A 21,276-nucleotide genomic window follows, 5' to 3' on the forward strand; every position below is an offset into this window, starting at 1 on the left:
CTTAAATTGGAAGGTTCAAATGGCTCAAATGGCTCTGAGCACTATGGGACTTAACATCTGAGGTCATCAGTCCCCTAGAACTTAGAACTACTTAAATCCAACTATCCTAAGGACATCACACACATCCATGCCCCAGGTAGGATTCGAACCTGCGACCGTAGCGGTCATGCGGTTCCAGACTGAAGCGCCTAGAACTGCACGGCCACACCGGCCGGCTAAATTGGAAGGACCGCACAGAAAATGTTGTGGGAAGGCTAACGAAAGGCTGCCTTTTATTGGGTGGACACTTAGAAACTATAACAGATCTACTAAAGAGACTGCCTACACTACGCGTGTCCGTCCTCTTTTAGAATACTGCTGCGCGGTGTGGGGTCCTTACCAGATAGGATTGCGGTGCACATCGAAAAATTTCAAAGAAGGGCAGCACGTTTCGCATTATCGCGAAATAGGGTAGAGGGTGTCGCTGAAATGATACAGGATTCGGGGTGGTCATCTTAAAAACAAAGTCGTTTCTCGTTGAGGCGGAATCTTCTCACGAAATTTCAGTCACCAACTTTCTCCTCCAAATGAGAAAATATGTTATTGACGCCGACCTGCTTAGGAAGAGACGATCACCGTAATAAAGTAAGGGAGATCAGAGCTCGCACGTAAAGGAATAGGTGTTCGTTTTTTCCGAGCGCTGTACGAGATTGGAATAATAGGGAATTATTGTGAAGGTAGCTCGATGAATCCTCTGCCAGGCACTTAAACGTGATTTGCAGAGTATCCATGTGGATGTTGATGTACATCAGCTCTGATTTTACATTATGAGCACTAGTGCCTCGAGCATAACGTGATGATCTTGAATACTCCCACCTAATACTCCCTCTACAACAGTGGTTCCCACTTAGATGAGGTTGTCTGATGCGTAAACTTGAGTAAATAAATTTTGTTGACAGTATTTTCCTGATTTGGAAAACATACAAGTAAATTCCTGGATTCTAAGACAAGATTCAGAGAATGAAAGAATATTTTCAGATAACGAAGTTCGAGTTGCAGAACATCCTCTTGGTTCTTGGACGTTGCGAAGACAACACACCGGATGAAAACAGATTTAGATAAAACATAACTGGCACACTTTGGCGAAAGATTCGCGGCAAGTATCTACTGTTATCAAATAAAAAGCTAAGGAATAATGCCATTCACCGTTACTAGCAGAAGTGAAACATCGTAACAATAAAAAAAAGCGAGGAAAACAATGAACTTTGAGGATGGTTTACTAAGGGTGTCCGGGAAGTAAGGACGAATTAGAATTTTGCGCCATTTTATCATGTGACGGTTTCGTGTTTGTTATCTGGGATCCTGTCTGATAACTTTTATGTGGTGAGCATCGCTGTTTGATGTTTATTTTCGTCATGGAGCATGTGAGAACCGAGCATGAAAGTTAGTACAAAAACAGTGAAAGTTCCACGGCAACTGTTCGTGAATTGCGTGTGACACTCGGACGTAATGCCGCTCCAAACGAATCATCAGAATTTATCACCCAGTTCACTGCATGAAACCCTTTTAAAAGATCTGAAAATGCATGCGTACAAGACTCAACTTACACAAGAGCAGAAGCATGCAGATCGTGGAAAGAGACATCTGAGCGAGTCTGTGCACAACAAGCGGAGAATGAGAACTTTATTGAAAATGGTAGGGGAGTTGCCGTTAACTGTGAACGGTGACCGTTACCGAAAAATGCTTGCTGATTGATTTTTCCCACTTATTGATGAAAACGACGATTTTTGGTTTCAACAAGATGGTACGACATGTCACATATCCCGTGAAACGATTGTTCTGCCGAATGAAAAGTTTCCTCAAAAAATTATCTCTTTGCGTGGCAATCAGGAATCGTCTGCAAGATCAAGCGGTATTATGCCTTGCGGCCTTTTTTGTGGGGATTTGTGAAATCAAAAGTATAGGTGAACAAACAGCGAACAACACACCAACTGAAGGATGAAATTAAAAGGGTTATTAATGGCACCCCACAAGATGATTGTGAACGCGTCATCGAGAACTTCAATGAACACACTGCTCGTTGCCGAGCGGCCGTGGTTGATCATATGGAGCATATAATTTTTCAGACATAAATGAGAGAAGTTGCTTAATGTGTTTGTTAAAAAAACACGTTACATTTTCAATAAATTATGTATATTCTATAGCACTTCAACATTCGTCCCTACATCCCAGACACCTTGTTTGTGCTGCAGGGTGGGGCTCTTATTTTTCAAGTTTTATTTTGTATTTGTACTATCGTCAAACGTGGCCCCATTATTTGTAATTTGAGCTCAATAGGAAAGGAGGAAGGGGCGCCCTTGGCTTCTATATCTGAAAAAAATTAAGTGCCACACAAAAATTTTATTTACCTTCTGTCTCAAGTAAAACTGTTACGAAGTAACTGATTAACTAATAACTTTATTGCTTACAATTTCTTTATTAACACTGCTGTATTAGCTTTAATTATACAATCTATAAACCTGTTGTGTACACTTTGATCCACAAGTAATTTACACACCCATAAATTACAAAAGAGAACTATTAAATTTTGTTTCAGAGGTATTGCTTTTTTGATTTATTTATTATTGGCTTCTAGTATACATACTAAAAAAGTATCAAAAATCAAAATAACTGGCAAATATGGCAAGACTATCTTAACGCCCACTGCTTCGCTCGCGTATACTGTGTGGTCTACACAGATTTTTTTCGTTTTTATTTATTCGAATTTTTATATTATTCACAAGTAACAACATCATCTCAACTTTGCATGCTAAATAAGGCCATGTGCTTCTGATAATAAAGCGATTCTGGTTGCTAGAGTCGGAGGTCTTTGTTAAACCTTTCTGATAAGTACGTAGATAATTTCATCTCTATTTATTTTGAAGCCAAATACAAATTTACACAAATTTAGTTTTAAAAAATTTTAATATAACGAAATATTTTCATAAAAATTTTCATCCACTATTTCACCCCTTTAGGTGTTGAATTTTCGAAAAACACTGAAACAGGTATTTTTTAATTTTTAACCGAGGAGCCAAGTACCAATTTTCATAGATGTAGCCTTAAGAATACTTTATTAACACTTTAATACCGCTTTACTTTAAATAAACTTTTACTCGCTATTTATTTTCAAAAACGTTGACGCACGTATTTTTTTATTTCCGATTGAGAAACCAAATACTCGAACCAATTTTCGTAGTTCTAGCTTCAAAAGTGCCTTAATAGCGACATATGTTCAAAATAGCTTTCATCCCCTACTTCACTCCCTCACTAACCGATGTCTGCAGTATAAGATTAACACTCTCTCCAAATTTCAAGTTTGGGCTGGGTGATGATGAATCAGTGAATCAGTCAAGCTCTCATTCACCCTCTTTAGGGTCTCATTTCCAAAAAAATATTGAAACACGTAATTTTTAATTTCTAACCAAGAAGTCAAACACAAATTTTCAGAGATTTAGATTAAAAAATGTTTTCGTCCCCTATTTTACGATATTAGGCGTTGAATTTCCAAAAACACTGAAACACTTTTTTTTTTAATTTCTAAGAGAGAAGTTAAATATCAATTTACGTTGATGTAGCTTTAAAAATGCTTTGTTAGTACTGTACTTTAGTTAAGTTTCCAAAAATGCTGAAACATAGATTTGTTTGTTCCTGACCGAGAAACGAAATATCAGTTCTTGTAATCATAGCTTCGAAACTGCATTAATAGTGAAATTTTTCAAAAAACATTTCATCTCTCGGTTCACCCTCTTAGTGGAATTTCTAAAAATTCCTTCTTAAACGACACTACAGTATAACATCAGCGCCCTCTCCAAATTTGAGGTTTCCATCCTTCGCTGTTTGTATTGGGCGATGATGAGTCACTAAATCAATCTGGCCCTATTTCACCGATCTTAGTGATCGAATTTCGAAAAACACTGAAGCGAATAATTTTTTTCCTTCCAATCGAGAAGCCAAATGCAAATTTTCATAGATTTAGCTTGGGAAATGCTTTCAAAATGAAATATTTTCACCCCTATTTCACCCTTTAAGGGTTGAAATTCCAAAACATTGCAAGAGATATTTTATTATTTCTAACCGAGAAGTCGAACACCAATTTTCATAGATGTCGATTTAAAAATGTTTCAGTAGTTGTTTTACAATGTTTTACATCTACATCTACATCTATACTCCGCGAGCCACCTTACGGTGTGTGGCGGAGGGTACTTATTGTACCACTATCTGATCCCCCCTTCCCTGTTCCATTCACGAATTGTGCGTGGGAAGAACGACTGCTTGTAAGTCTCCGTATTTGCTCTAATTTCTCGGATCTTTTCGTTGTGATCATTACGCGAGATATATGTGGGCGGTAGTAATATGTTGCCCATCTCTTCCCGGAATGTGCTCTCTCGTAATTTCGATAATAAACCTCTCCGTATTGCGTAACGCCTTTCTTGAAGTGTCCGCCACTGGAGCTTGTTCAGCATCTCCGTAACGCTCTCGCGCTGACTAAATGTCCCCATGACGAATCGCGCTGCTTTTCGCTGGATCATGTCTATCTCTTCTATTAATCCAACCTGGTAAGGGTCCCATACTGATGAGCAATACTCAAGAATCGGACGAACAAGCGTTTTGTAAGCTACTTCTTTCGTCGATGAGTCACATTTTCTTAGAATTCTTCCTATGAATCTCAACCTGGCGCCTGCTTTTCCCACTATTTGTTTTATGTGATCATTCCACTTCAGATCGCTCCGGATAGTAACTCCTAAGTATTTTACGGTCGTTACCGCTTCCAATGATTTACCACCTACGGCATAATCGTACTGGAATGGATTTCTGCCCCTATGTATGCGCATTATATTACATTTATCTACGTTTAGGGAAAGCTGCCAGCTGTCGCACCATGCATTAATCCTCTGCAGGTCCTCCTGGAGTACGTACGAGTCTTCTGATGTTGCTACTTTCTTGTAGACAACCGTGTCATCTGCAAATAGCCTCACGGAGCTACCGATGTTGTCAACTAAGTCATTTATGTATATTGTAAACAATAAAGGTCCTATCACGCTTCCCTGCGGTACTCCCGAAATTACCTCTACATCTGCAGATTTTGAACCGTTAAGAATGACATGTTGTGTTCTTTCTTCTAGGAAATCCTGAATCCAATCACAAACCTGGTCCGATATTCCGTAAGCTCGTATTTTTTTCACTAAACGTAAGTGCGGAACCGTATCAAATGCCTTCCTGAAGTCCAGGAATACGGCATCAATCTGCTCGCCAGTGTCTACGGCACTGTGAATTTCTTGGGCAAATAGGGCGAGCTGAGTTTCACATGATCTCTGTTTGCGGAATCTATGTTGGTTATGATGAAGGAGATTTGTATTATCTAAGAACGTCATAATACGAGAACACAAAACATGTTCCATTATTCTACAACAGATTGACGTAAGCGAAATAGGCCTATAATTATTCGCATCTGATTTATGACCCTTCTTGAAAATGGGAACGACCTGCGCTTTCTTCCAGTCGCTAGGTACTTTACGTTCTTCCAGCGATCTACGATAAATTGCTGATAGAAAGGGGGCAAGTTCTTTAGCATAATCACTGTAGAATCTTAAGGGTATCTCGTCTGGTCCGGATGCTTTTCCGCTATTAAGTGATAGCAGTTGTTTTTCAATTCCGATATCGTTTATTTCAATATTTTCCATTTTGGCGTCCGTGCGACGGCTGAAGTCAGGGACCGTGTTACGATTTTCCGCAGTGAAACAGTTTCGGAACACTGAATTCAGTATTTCTGCCTTTCTTCGGTCGTCCTCTGTTTCGGTGCCATCGTGGTCAACGAGTGACTGAATAGGGGATTTAGATCCGCTTACCGATTTTACATATGACCAAAACTTTTTAGGGTTCTTGTTTAGATTGTTTGTCAATGTTTTATGTTCGAATTCGTTGAATGCTTCTCTCATTGCTCTCTTTACGCTCTTTTTCGCTTCGTTCAGCTTTTCCTTATCAGCTATGATTCGACTACTCTTAAACCTATGATGAAGCTTTCTTTGTTTCCGTAGTACCTTTCGTACATGATTGTTATACCACGGTGGATCTTTCCCCTCGCTTTGGACCTTAGTCGGTACGAACTTATCTAAGGCGTACTGGACGATGTTTCTGAATTTTTTCCATTTTTGTTCCACATCCTCTTCCTCAGAAATGAACGTTTGATGGTGGTCACTCAGATATTCTGCGATTTGTGCCCTATCACTCTTGTTAAGCAAATATATTTTCCTTCCTTTCTTGGCATTTCTTATTACACTTGTAGTCATTGATGCAACCACTGACTTATGATCACTGATATCCTCTTCTACATTCACGGAGTCGAAAAGTTCCGGTCTATTTGTTGCTATGAGGTCTAAAACGTTAGCTTCACGAGTTGGTTCTCTAACTATCTGCTCGAAGTAATTCTCGGACAAGGCAGTCAGGATAATGTCACAAGAGTCTCTGTCCCTGGCTCCAGTTCTGATTGTGTGACTATCCCATTCTATACCTGGTAGATTGAAGTCTCCCCCTATTACAATAGTATGATCACGAAACTTCTTCACGACGTTCTGCAGGTTCTCTCTGAGGCGCTCAACTACTACGGTTGCTGATGCAGGTGGTCTATAGAAGCATCCGACTATCATATCTGACCCACCTTTGATACTTAACTTAACCCAGATTATTTCACATTCGCATTCGCTAATAACTTCACTGGATATTATTGAATTCTTTACTGCTATAAATACTCCTCCACCATTGGCGTTTATCCTATCCTTGCGGTATATATTCCATTCTGTGTCTAGGATTTCGTTACTGTTCACTTCCGGTTTTAACCAACTTTCCGTTCCTAATACTATATGCGCACTATTTCCTTCAATAAGAGATACTAATTCAGGAACCTTGCCCTGGATACTCCTGCAGTTTACCAATATTACGTTGACTTTTCCTGCTTTTGGTCTCTGAGGACGGACGTTCTTTATCAACGATGATAATGTCCTCTCTGGTAAGCCGTCAGGTATTTTATCGTTTCGCCCAAGGGGGGGTCCCTCTAACCTAAAAAACCCCCGTGTGCACGCCACACGTACTCTGCTACCCTAGTAGCTGCTTCCGGTGTGTAGTGCACGCCTGACCTGTCTAGGGGGGCCCTACAGTTCTCCACCCAATAACGGAGGTCGATGAATTTGCAACCATTATAGTCGCAGAGTCGTCTGAGCCTCTGGTTTAGACCCTCCACACGGCTCCAAACCAGAGGACCGCGATCGACTCTGGGCACTATGCTGCAGATATTAAGCTCAGCTTGCACTCCGCGTGCGATGCTGGTTGTCTTCACCAAATCAGCCAGCCGCCGGAAGGAACCAAGGATGGCCTCAGAACCCAAGCGGCAGGCGTCATTCGTTCCGACATGTGCTACTATCTGCAGCCGGTCACACCCAGTGCGTTCAATAGCTGCCGGAAGGGCCTCCTCCACATTACGGACGAGACCCCCCGGCAAGCACACCGAGTGCACACTGGCATTCTTCCCCGACCTACCCGCTATTTTCCTGAGGGGCTCCATAACCCGCCTAACGTTGGAGCTCCCTATAACTAATAGGCCCGCCCTCTGTGACTGTCGGGACCTTGCCGGAGAATCGGCCACTGGCCCAACAGGCGAGGCATCCTGTGGTGGCTCGGAAACGATGTCATCACCACTAGGAAGCACCCCGTACCTGTTGGAAAGGGGTAAGGGAGCTGCCACGCGGCCAGATCCCACCTTTGCCTTTCGGCCAGGCACGCGCGAGCCCACCACTGTCCGCCATTCACCCTGGAGTGATGGCTGACCGGTAAGATGCTCACTGCCGGAAGACGCAGCGACATCAGGGGTTCCATGCGATTCCAAGGCCACCGAAGTAGGCATAGGTCTCACCACAGTTGCCCCAACGCCACTACGAGCAGACGCCTGCGCCTCGAGCTCGATGAGCCTAACAGACAAAGCCTCCACCTGCCCCCGAAGAGTGGCCAATTCTCCTTGCGTCCGCTCACAACAACCACAGTCCCTACACATGACTATGTTTACCCTACAAGCGAACGGTGTACTCGCCTTATTAGCAGCAGGAAATCGAAGTGCTCTCTCACTGACGGTCTAACCGACACTGAGCTGTTCTAACCAAACAAACAAAAGCCTGTACGATACGAGGGTCGATAGCAACGGCGATACTGTACACTACACTGTTATTAAAATAAACGGTTGTGTCTAGTAGGCACTCAAACACGCAAGAAATTACAAAAATAAAATAGTAACTACCCAGATAACTGAAAATAAGTTGTACCTGTTTGTAGCTCGCAAAAATGTGTAACAAGCGAACGGTGTACTCGCCTTATTAGCAGCAGGAAATCGAAGTGCTCTCTCACTGACGGTCTAATGTTGTTGAATACAGTCGTTTAATAACGTTTTTTTTTTTCAAAAAAACTGCTACACCTTTAACCGTAGGTTTCCAAAAATGCTAGACAAGCGTTTTTTTTATTTCTGACTGAAAAACTAAAAACCAATTTTCGTAGGTCTAGCTTCAAAATTGCCTTAATAGAGACATATTTTCAAAAAGTCTCCCTCTACTTCACCCTTTTAGGAATGGAATTTTGAACAGTCCCGTCTTAAACGATACTTAAAATATAAGAACCACATCCTCTCCAAGTTTCAAGTTTCTATCCTTAGCGGTTTGGGCTGGGCAATGATGAGTCAGTGCTACTGTCCGAACCTATTTCACTCCCTTTGGGGCTGAATGTGTGAAAACAGTGAAACGTGTATTTTTTTATTTGCAACCAAGACGCCAAAAACCAGTTTTCAAAGATTTAACTTTAAAAATGATTTCACAATTGAAATATTTTCAAATTTCATCCCCTATTTCAATCCCTTACGCGTTGAATTTACAAAAACAGTGAAATAGCTATTTTTTTATTTCTGACAGGGACGCCAAGCACAAATTTTCATGGACTTAACTTCAAAAGTGCTTGCATAATGTAATACTTCCTCAAAAACTTTCATCCACATATCGGTTAAAAATTCCAAAAACACGGAAACATGTATTTTTTATACTTTTAATTACTTGACCTCTTGAAGGTGGGGAAAATCATTTTTAGATAGCCTTATTTGTTATCGAGGTATTGCGAAACGTAAGTCTTAAGACCCCTTTCTAACGTGGCCCACGACAACTATGGGTCCAACGACGAACTTGTGATGTTACAATAGTAAGCTTTTCCACCACACTTGCGTACGCTCGGCTCCATGCAGGGCCCTCGTGAAATCAGTATGTAATTGAAGAAATACGCACCAAGGGTCTTAACTTTGTCGTGTGCTATCGAGAGCTTGTATGCTTTTAAACAGGCAGTCAAGGATTATTAAACTCGCCTCAAATAGTTATTCGCTCACTGCCGGAGACTGCTGCTGGCTTTCAATAATTACGAATGTATTTTTATGAAAATGTATTTTTGGCTGTAATTATTAGAGAACCTACCATTACCAGTTGGAAACAAGTCCCAAAATTTGTTAACATCCCTAATGCAGCGTTGTGACAGCTGTACCTCTCATTGTAGTGCAGTGTTCAGAACTTGCGCGGTGACTGTATTCATCATTTTTGGTGCCTGACAATAATTTAACAGAAAAGCAAAGCTAAGAAGTGTGTTTATATTTCTCCGTACAATCCATAGTTATGGGCGGCCATAAAATACGAAGTAAGCGCCGTAAACAGAAAGAGGAATTTAAAAGAGGACTGTCAAACGAAAAATCTGTTCACGTTTACAGTGTTACATAGTCATTAAATCATAAATTATATAGCATAATTTTATACAATTAAGTAATAACTCTTAAAAGCTGCGTTGTCGATCTTTAATTTGAAAACTGATACAAACTGCTATCACGCACTAGGTTGGTGTATAAGTTAGTAGCGTTTTTGTTTTGCATGTTGGTATTTCTGTACTTAAAGCAGTAAAGGAGTTTTGCTATTTGGGGAGCAAAATAACTGATGATAGTCGAAGTAGAGAGGATATAAAATGTAGACTGGCAATGGAAAGGAAAGCGTTTCTGAAGAAGAGAAATTTGTTAACATCGAGTATTGATTTAAGTGTCAGGAAGTCGTTTCTGAAAGTATTTGTGTGGAGTCTAGCCATATATGGAAGTGAAACATGGACGATAAATAGTTTGGACAAGCAGAGAATAGAAGCTTTTGAAATGTGGTGCCACAGAAGAATGCTGAAGATTAGATGGGTAGGTAACGTAACTAATGAGGAGGTATTGAATAGAATTGGGGAGAAGAGGAGTTTGTGGCACAACTTGACTAGAAGAAGGGACCGGTTGGTAGGACATGTTCTGAGCCATCAGGGGATCACAAATTTAACATTGGAGGGCAGCGTGGAGGGTAAAAATCGTAGGGGGAGACCAAGAGATGAATACACTAAGCAGATTCAGAAGGATGTAGGTTGCAGTAAGTACTGGGAGATGAAGAAGCTTGCACAGGATAGAGTGGCATGGAGAGCTGCATCAAACCAATCTCAGAACTGAAGACCACAACAACATAGGTTCCTTTATCGATTGTCATTTTTACTTGTACTTCACCGTTCCTATTTGCGTTTACGTGTTGTCATTTGTGATTTAGAGATAGTGAGGGGAACTGTGGACGCTAGAAAATAGAGTGCCAATTGGAGAAATCGGAACATTTCTGACGTATCCTTCTGCTTAAGTTCAATAGGGTGGTTACAGCATTTGAGGCAGCCAGAAACATTTGCACACTGTGTGGCGATAATGCCACTGGACAGAGCATGGAAAGAAAATGGTTTTCTCGTTTTAAGGCGGATCGTATTGACACTAGTGATTCTGCGCATTTAGGAAGACCTTCGGTTAAGGTTTTTGAAGATCGTTTAAACGCAATAATCCATGACGATACACGTCAGTGCACTCGAGAACTGGCAAATACGATAAACTGTAATCATTCCACCAGCGTGCGACATTTGTATGTAGCGAGGAAGGTTCAAAACTCGGGTGAATGGGTACCTCATGCTCTAAGCCAAAATCACAAAAATCGGCAGGTGGCTATATTTACATCTCTGCTTGCTCGTCATCAATTGGCTCATGAACAACATCGACCATTCCTATCATTTATTGTTAATAATGGCGAGAATATAAGGAAAAGAAAGGAATAGTTGAGCCAAAACAAAGCAGCACCTCCCCATACAAAGATCTGGGCATATCCATAAAAGATAATGTTATGCATCTAATGGAACAGCATGATGTGTCACGAATTGTTCCTCCGAGAGTAGTGGTATAAAGCCAGTTGTATGGCACTTTGTTAGTCTGAAGTTCATACTTTCAATGGCAAACTTGATTGATTTTTTACCCCCTCCCCCTAACCTGTTGTTCAGCTAAGTGAATTATGACTCCCTTGGGATGATTTATGATCCCCTGGGGATAATTGTCCTTCTGAGAAACCTCTCCCCCCCTCCCCCACCCCTTCCTCCTTCCCCACCCCTCTGGGAACCACCAACCCTCCCCTCTCCACCTTGCTGATGAAAGTACACATTCAGGTCTGAGTTATTCATATAGACCCCTCCCAATCAATCAATTTGATTGACTAATTAATTAAATTGATCAATTAATTAACCCCTCCCCTCTGGTAGCTCCCCCAGCACTCCCCTCTCACCACCACCTAGAAATTGGCAGGTCTGTGCTGACACCACCCTAGACCCACACAGGGCCCAGTGACTGCTATCATGTCAGCTGCCGCACTGCCAGCCATCTCATGTACCATGCAGAGCGGAAGTCGCGCTAATCCCCCGAACGAAGAATCAGATGGTGGGAACCCTTTGATATTTGATATGTGAGAAATCTCCGAGCCTTCCACCATGGAACACTGGCGCATGCAAGAACTACTTCCAAGGCAAATGCCTGACTGGGAATCGATCCAGAAATACTGCTGAAGTCAATGAATTGATTTCTGTTCACATGGTCATGATATAGGGATATAAGATGGGTACAGTAGCTCACCAGACTCAGTTGCAGTCAGTCTCTGGAGGAAGAAGAACCATGATGCAACAACAGCAGCAGTTGAGATCCTCACCTGCCTCTCAATCACAGAAGATCATACAATGTAAGCTTTCACGGCCGGTATTGTCTTCACTTAAAACTTCCGGGCTGATAGGCCGTGGTCGAAGTATAAAACTCACCCCTGACGTTTCGAAGTATAAAACTCTCCCCTGACGTTTCGTCTCCGACTGTGGGAGACATCGTCAGAGGTACAGCCCGGAAGTTTTAAGTGAAGAATCAGAGAAGAAGCATAAAAGTACTTATTACATGTCGTTGCTACTATTACCGCATATAGTGGTTCCTCCATCTTCTCCTCTTCTTCGTCAAGTTCTATACTCCATGACATTGTCTGTGGATACTTGTTGTTTCTTTTTCTTCTTTGTTCAGTGACATCCAGCATGCCTGGACCAACAGCAGCTACCATCAACTCGTTGGGACCTGCAGTGAACTCTGACCTGCCAGGACCAGCAGCAGTAGGAACATTGTGGTATCCTGTACCACATCTGACAACCATGTTGGAGCAGGACAATGACCTGTTATTATCCATTTAGACACCCAAAAAGTTCCCGACTCTCAGGAGAGTTGTGCCGTGGCCCCTACACCATACAGTGCATGTCATGACTGGTCTTCAACACACGCACCATTCCAGGATATGCCAGTCTTGCTGCAAGGACAGAGTGTTGATGTAATAGATGAGAAGCTGCCGATTCCTCCCAGTGCTCTACTGCTTTTCACTTCAGCTTATAATTTAACAGCTAGCGGTTCAAAGCGCTTAAATGTTGATATAAAAGCATCAGTGGACAGTGACTGGTGTGTTGCATTAGAGATTGAAAATGCATCATGAAGTGTTAAAGTGCGGTTTGCAGAGCTGGAATGGGATCAACTATGTTGTGCAGAACACTACATCAACCACCAGATGACCTTCAGGTATTCCCTATCTCCGGACGTTTACTGTGCTGGTCTGACACTATCTACAACATCACTGCGCAATGGAATGACACTCATGGTGAGAGCTGGAGGTCAATCGATTTATTTGAAACACTCCACCATCACAAACTTGTTTGACCTCTGGACAGTGCTATCCCTTGTGCTGGAAATATTGAACTGTGGCCCGTCATACGTTTCAGAGAAGTACATGATGAATTTAACACATACAAGAAACAGTTATTTGGGTAATACTGTAAACAATGAATCAGTTGTTTTCCTTGTTGTTGATGTAATACAGCTTGTGTATCATTGCTGGAATATAAATGAAATATATATAATCGCAAACCTTCGTTGTTTTTTCTTATATAACTACCCTGTCATTATAAAACATAGGTTGTGGCCATTGTTGCTCAGTTGGTAAGGTGATTGCGCTACAGTGGCTACATATATTGTTATTATGACAAGCGATCATTTTTTTGTAAAAGTCCATTGCACACCAAAACCTGAAGTAGTCGGTATCGTGATTGGGTGGGTGAAGCGTCATGACTTTGTTGTAAGTGACTGGTCCTGTGATGGTATGGAAGAAGACCTGAAGAAGAACAAGAATGGGGTATTCCTACCTGATAACATATGAGCAATAATTGTAGGTCCCTCCGGGTGTGGCAAGAAAGATGTTCTCATGTCACTACTAACACACCTGGCTGGAGTCCACTTCGAGCATGTATGTATATTTTCAAAAATGCTGTTTCAAATCAAGTACTACAAAAGATACTGCAGGGAGTTAATGGTATAGCATACACAGTACTCAGTCAGAGCAGTAAAATTCCACGACCAGAAAAAGTAAAGCCAAACACAGTGTTCGTATATGACAATGTTGCTTTAGAAACCAGGACCAATTCTATGGTATTTCTGTTTTAGTCGTCATATGGGTACTGATATATTTTATTTGAGTCAGAAATATACCAGAATCCTGAAACTGTTGATGAGGGATAATGCAAATTTCATTATAGCTTTCAGACAGGATAATCTGAATCTAAAACACACTTACCAGGCACACGTAGGAACCGACACACCATTCAGTGATTTTGTAAAGATATGTGCAGATTGCTGAAATACACAGAGTACAGGTTTCTGTTACTGATAATTTAAGAAAATTGAGTGACTATACAGGGTGGTCCATTGATCATGACTAGGCCAAATATCGCACGAAATAAGCGTCAAACGAAAAAACCACAAAGAACGAAACTTGTCTAGCTTGAAGGGGGAAACCAGATGACGCTATGGTTGGCCCGCTAGATGGTGCTGCAATAGGTCAAACAGATATCAACTGCGTTTTTTTAAATAGGGACCCCCATTTTTATTGTATATTCGTGTAGTGCGTAAAGAAATATGAAGGTTTAGTTGGACCACTTTTTTCGCTTTTGATAGATGGCGCTGTAATAGTCACAAACAATTGGCTCACAATTTTAGACGAACAGTTGGTAACACGCAGGTTTTTTAAATGAAAATACAGAACGTAGATACGTTTTAACATTTTATTTCGGTTGTTCCGATGTGATACATGTACCTTTGTGAATTTATAACTTCTGAGAACGCATGCTGTTACAGCGTGATTGCCTGTAAATACCACATTACTGCAATAAATGGCCAAAATGATGTCCATCAACCTCAATGCATATGGAAATACGTGTAAAGACATTCGCCTCAACAGCGAGTAGTTCGCCTTCTGTAACGTTTGCACATGCATTGACAATACGCTGACACATGTTGTCAGGCGTTGTCGGTGGATCACAATAGCAAATACCGTCAACTTTCCCCACAGAAAGAAATCTGGAGACGTCAGATCCGGTGAACATGCGGGCTATGGTATGGTGCTTCGACGACCAATCCTCATGTCATGAAATATGCTGTTCAATATCGCTTCAACCGCATACGAGCTATGTGCCGGCATCCATCATGTTGGACGTACATCGCCATTGTCATGCAGTAAAACATCTTGTAGTAACATCGGTAGAACATTACGTAGGAAATGAGCATACATTGCACCATTTAGATTGCCATCGATAAAATGGGGGCCAATTATCCTTCCTCCCGTAATGCCACACCATATACACTCCTGGAAATGGAAAAAAGAACACATTGACACCGGTGTGTCAGACCCACCATACTTGCTCCGGACACTGCGAGAGGGCTGTACAAGCAATGATCACACGCACGGCACAGCGGACACACCAGGAACCGCGGTGTTGGCCGTCGAATGGCGCTAGCTGCGCAGCATTTGTGCACCGCCGCCGTCAGTGTCAGCCAGTTTGCCGTGGCATACGGAGCTCAATCGCAGTCTTTAACACTGGTAGCATGCCGCGACAGCGTGGACGTGAACCGTATGTGCAGTTGACGGACTTTGAGCGAGGGCGTATAGTGGGCATGCGGGAGGCCGGGTGGACGTACCGCCGAATTGCTCAACACGTGGGGCGTGAGGTCTCCACAGTACATCGATGTTGTCGCCAGTGGTCGGCGGAAGGTGCACGTGCCCGTCGACCTGGGACCGGACCGCAGCGACGCACGGATGCACGCCAAGACCGCAGGATCCTACGCAGTGCCGTAGGGGACCGCACCGCCACTTCCCAGCAAATTAGGGACACTGTTGCTCCTGGGGTATTGGCGAGGACCATTCGCAACCGTCTCCATGAAGCTGGGCTACGGTCCCGCACACCGTTAGGCCGTCTTCCGCTCACGCCCCAACATCGTGCAGCCCGCCTCCAGTGGTGTCGCGACAGGCGTGAATGGAGGGACGAATGGAGACGTGTCGTTTTCAGCGATGAGAGTCGCTTCTGCCTTGGTGCCAATGATGGTCGTATGCGTGTTTGGCGCCGTGCAGGTGAGCGCCACAATCAGGACTGCATACGACCGAGGCACACAGGGCCAACACCCGGCATCATGGTGTGGGGAGCGATCTCCTACACTGGCCGTACACCACTGGTGATCGTCGAGGGGACACTGAATAGTGCACGGTACATCCAAACCGTCATCGAACCCATCGTTCTACCATTCCTAGACCGGCAAGGGAACTTGCTGTTCCAACAGGACAATGCACGTCCGCATGTACCCCGTGCCACCCAACGTGCTCTAGAAGGTGTAAGTCAACTACCCTGGTCAGCAAGATCTCCGGATCTGTCCCCCATTGAGCATGTTTGGGACTGGATGAAGCGTCGTCTCACGCGGTCTGCACGTCCAGCACGAACGCTGGTCCAACTGAGGCGCCAGGTGGAAATGGCATGGCAAGCCGTTCCACAGGACTACATCCAGCATCTCTACGATCGTCTCCATGGGAGAATAGCAGCCTGCATTGCTGCGAGAGGTGGATATACACTGTACTAGTGGCGACATTGTGCATGCTCTGTTGCCTGTGTCTATGTGCCTGTGGTTCTGTCAGTGTGATCATGTGATGTATCTGACCCCAGGAATGTGTCAATAAAGTTTCCCCTTCCTGGGACAATGAATTCACGGTGTTCTTATTTCAATTTCCAGGAGTGTATTAACCCGCCAAGGTCGCTGATGTTCCACTTGTCGCAGCCATCGTGGATTTTCTATTGCCCAGTAGTTCATATTATGCCGTTTTACGTTACCGCTGTTGGTGAATGACGCTTCATCGATAAATAGAACGCGTGCAAAAAATCTGTCATCGTAATTTCTCTTGTGCCCAGTGGCAGAACTGTACACGACGTTCAAAGTCGTCGCCATGTAATTCCTGGTGCAATCGATGTTGATGTAGCATTCTCAACACCGACGTTTTTGAGATTCTCGATTCTCGCGCAATTTGTTTGCTACTGATGTGCGGATTAGCCGCGACAGCAGCTAAAACACCTACTTGGGCATCATCATTTGGTCCAGGTCGTGGTTGACGTTTCACGTGTGGCTGGACACTTCCTGTTTCCTTAAATAACATAACTATCTGGCGAATGGTCCGGACACTTGGATGATGTCGTCCAGGATACGGAGCAGCATACGTAGCACACGCCCATTGGACATTCTGATCACAATAGCCGTACATCAACACGATATCGACCTTTTACGCAATTGGTAAATGGTCCATTTTAACACGGGTAATGTATCACGAAGCAAATACCGACCACACTGGCGGAATGTTACATGATACCACGTACTTATACGTTTGTGGCTATTACAGTGCCATCTATTACAAAGCGAAAAAAGTGATCCAACTAAAACATTCATATTTCTTTACGTACTACACGAATATTTAATAAAAATGGGGGTTCCTATTTTAAAAAACGCAGTTGATTTCCGTTTGACCTATGGCAGCGCCATCTAGCGGGCCAAACACAGCGCTATCTGGTTTCCCCCTTCAAGCTAAACGAGTTTCGCTCTTTGTAGCCTGAGAGGATAGATGTGCATAGACAGAGTATGCGTCTGTACATAGATGGAAATTTCAGTCCCTTGAACGTAAAGTTAAGAAGCGAGAGACATATGTCCAGGCTCTTCTGAGACTGATCAGTGAATCAGATGCTATGGTTAAGGAACTAAGGACAACACAAGCATCATTTTGAGAAAGAAAGTAGGTGACTCAGCTGTAAATTTGAGTGAATTGAAAAGAAATAAACAAGTCGTGACTGTAAAGGTTGAGTGAAATGTATATAAGGTGCAGACTGTGAAGTAGCCCGCCTAGTGTACAGCAAGACTGATATCATAAAACCTATTTACAGAGACCTGGCAAATCCTGAATTACTGAAGAACTGTCTGCATGGTCAGACTCAAAATCCCAATGAGTCGTTCAATAATCCTATATAGACTCGCTTACCAAAAAATGTTTTTGCTGGAATGAAGACACTAAAGCGGGGGGTCAGTGATGCTGTTATTGCTTTTAATGATGGCAACATTGGTAGGATGAATTAATGTGAATTAATCCTGGAACAAAACTGCATCAGAGAACTTGAATGGATGGACAGGGTTCACATTGATAAAGCAGAGTATAGAGCACAGTTAGCCACTAAGGAGTCCAGAAAGAAGAAAAGATGAAAAAACTTGGAAAAAGATCAAGAGGATGATATACAGTATGGTGCAGTGTGCTTCTGAGTGACCAAAAATAAAAAAATTAACCATATATTAAGTGAGTTACAGCGTCCTGACCCTTTAGTAGCCGTTCCTGAAAAATTTACATTTTCTGTTGCATTTTTCACTAAATTCAGAAACCACTTCGAGTACAGTATTCAAATTTTCAGGGAGTAACGACATACATATCCTGAGTCTTCTGAACTAAAAGAAGAACGTAATGTTATGCATAATTAAAATTATTTAAGATAACGTAAAAAAAGTACACAATATTTTAACCGTGTGATTAAAAAAATTTTATTTCCGAAAGCAGTGGTTGAAATGCAATTATTGTAGTTCAGTAGACTCAGAACATACAGTTTAACGTCCTGTAAAAGTTTCATATTAATGGCTACAGTGGTTCCTGAAATACAGGGAAGCCAAATCACTAAATTAACACTATCGCTATAGGGCGTTCAAACTCCCCTTAAAACAAAAATGGGGAGAAATATTGCGGATTTGTTTGAGCATTTGTTGCAGACTGGGACAAATTAATGCCAGGACAACCTCCAAACCGATCATGGTCGAGAGTTTTACAATAGGCATTCCAAGACTGTGATGCAACGGTATGGAATACGTCACTACTCAACATTCACCCACCTGAAAGCGAGTACCGTGGAACGTCTGAACAGAACAATAAAAGGTCAGACATGAACGCATTTTAATCTTCATGCCTCATACAAATGGACAGATAACCTCCCAGAAATAACTGCACAGTATAATCGAATCAAACATAGCACAATAAAAATGAGACCAATCGCTGCTGGTGATAATGGGCTCATGGATATGGTGTACTATTGTATTAAAATGCTGGCTCCACATAAACAGAAATTTAATGTAGGTACATACCTCAAGACGCAAGACAGCATTTGAGAAGTCATATCTCCCCAACTGGCCTAGTGAGATATTCACAGTTTCCAAAGTGCAGAGAACAAATCCCAGAAGGACAGTAGTGGCACTGAAATTTCAGAATGCTTTTACACCGAAGAAATGCAGAAGACCTCAGAACCACGTGTGTTTCTCATAGAATGTGTCATAAGATGTCGAGGGGATAGAGCATTGATTAAATGGCTTGGTTTTCCCATGACACAAAACAGTTGGATTGACGATGATGATTTGCTGTATAACAGGGTCCACAGAGTACAACCAGCACAGCAGCATAACACTCGTAATAGGAGATGCATTATGGGAGGCAGTGGTATTCTCGACAAACTCCCGTCGAATTGCGTATTCCAGGGTATAATTACTGCAGATCTGGTTCAGAGCTTCAAAAACTTTTGGCTTGTGGTTATAAGGGGATTAACCGCTTGACAGGGCGTGTTTGGAACACGACTTTGCATACGCAAAACATAAAGATCTCCAAGGACGTCACGCCACAGATCGAATATTGGCTGATAAAGCCAAGGCAATACGTGCAAGAAAGAATATTGGTACAGGACAGTGCAATCCAGAATTTGTAGTTGATAAAACCATGCATGATAAAATTAAGTTGAGGTTGGGGTGATGAATGTCAAGTAAGCTATGAATGCTGCACGTTGTGCACTGAAGAAGAAGATGAAGAAGAAGAAGACAATGACTGAAAAGAAGAATGGGTGTTTAAAAAACTGTATCCTCACAGCGATGTATACAGCAAATTGTGTACTGAAGCATAAAGGACTAGCTAAAGCAGCCAGCATTCTGACGACACCAAAGACTTCAGGTGGAATTATCCTCTTCTTCATTGCTGCTCTTGCAGGTCTCTCAGCAATGGATTCACTGGTCGGTGATGCTGCGGCTATTGCCAGAACAGTAAAGAACGCACAAAACTCCCAGGGGAGCTAGAGGAAGCAAGAAGACATAACCGCATGATGGAAGCAGCAGCTACTGGAAAAGGATAATACCTGAAACCATAGAAGAAAGGACTAGGTCTCTTTATAAGTAAAAAAAGCCTGTTAGCTGTTCTGCTGGACAGACCATTTGGGCTCTAGTTTGTCATGAAAAAATTCAGCATTCCGAAATTCCATGATGTTTTTAAAAGCACGATCGTCAGTATTACGAGTGAATTACTTCCCTCCAATTGATTTAAACAATGGGGAATGAAGTATTGCGCTCATTCGATTGGAGACTTGCAGCAGCATTCCGAATATCACAGAAGCTAACAATAAACTTCATCTGGATATTAAAATTGGAAAAGAAAATGTGTAAATAGAACCTGGTGCACACGATATTGACGATTTGAACGATTTTTAGAACGGTCTGGGAAAGGGATTGCGCTATGTGCAAACATCAGTATACTTCAATCTGAAATAGAGACATCAAGTGCAACGATTGACTTTGATCACAAAGGATCAATAGGACAGTTATTGGGTTTCACAAAAGAACGGGTTTTGAAGAAGGATCCTAATAAACTCTACAGATACGACCAGTCACTGAATATACTCCCTGTCAGTACAAACTCTTACCTCAACAACAAATTGATTTATACAATTCATGGATTCTTCCCATCAGTGGGAAAAGGGTATAAGATCGTTGAGGCCCCTACCAAAGCTGTTTACCTCCCAGTAACAGTTCAGGCTTTGGACTATCTGGAACTGCGCATTATGAACCAGGATAATCAACTTGTCGATTTTCGCAATGAGGAAATCATTACATCGCTACATATAAAGCGGAACCAGCAGAGACCTCGAATATGCAGAGATCCAGAAGCGGTGGCGACCTTCAACCAGCCAGGCCCTGTTGGAGGCAGAATCGACAGCCCTTAACTCGCCGGACCAGAAGTGTTGGTGATGAGCTTCAATCAGTCAGAGGATCACAGCAGTTCCGTATTGTCAATGAAGACAGGATGGGCGTAAGGTATAAAACCAAAGTTCACAACAGGCAGCTCCGCACTTCACAAGAGACAAGCAAGGTGATAACACGTGCAAATTACGAATTTCTTAAATCAGTCGGTCTGAAGCAGCGCAGTGACGTCGTTTAATATAACAAACCCAGTGGAATATGATGAGAGTATTATATGGCAGGAATACTTCTCGCATAAACCTTATGGATCAACCACATTTAAAAGGAACGATGACATTAGGATTGTCATCCAACACCAAGATGTATTTTATATCAGTGTATTAAATAAACTATGTGAAATCCATCCCTAAATAAATTGTTCCAACTTCCCACTGAAAATAAATAATGTACACTCC

The sequence above is a fragment of the Schistocerca americana genome, chromosome 3 (assembly GCF_021461395.2).
Source record: "Schistocerca americana isolate TAMUIC-IGC-003095 chromosome 3, iqSchAmer2.1, whole genome shotgun sequence".
Lineage (NCBI taxonomy): Eukaryota > Metazoa > Arthropoda > Insecta > Orthoptera > Acrididae > Schistocerca > Schistocerca americana.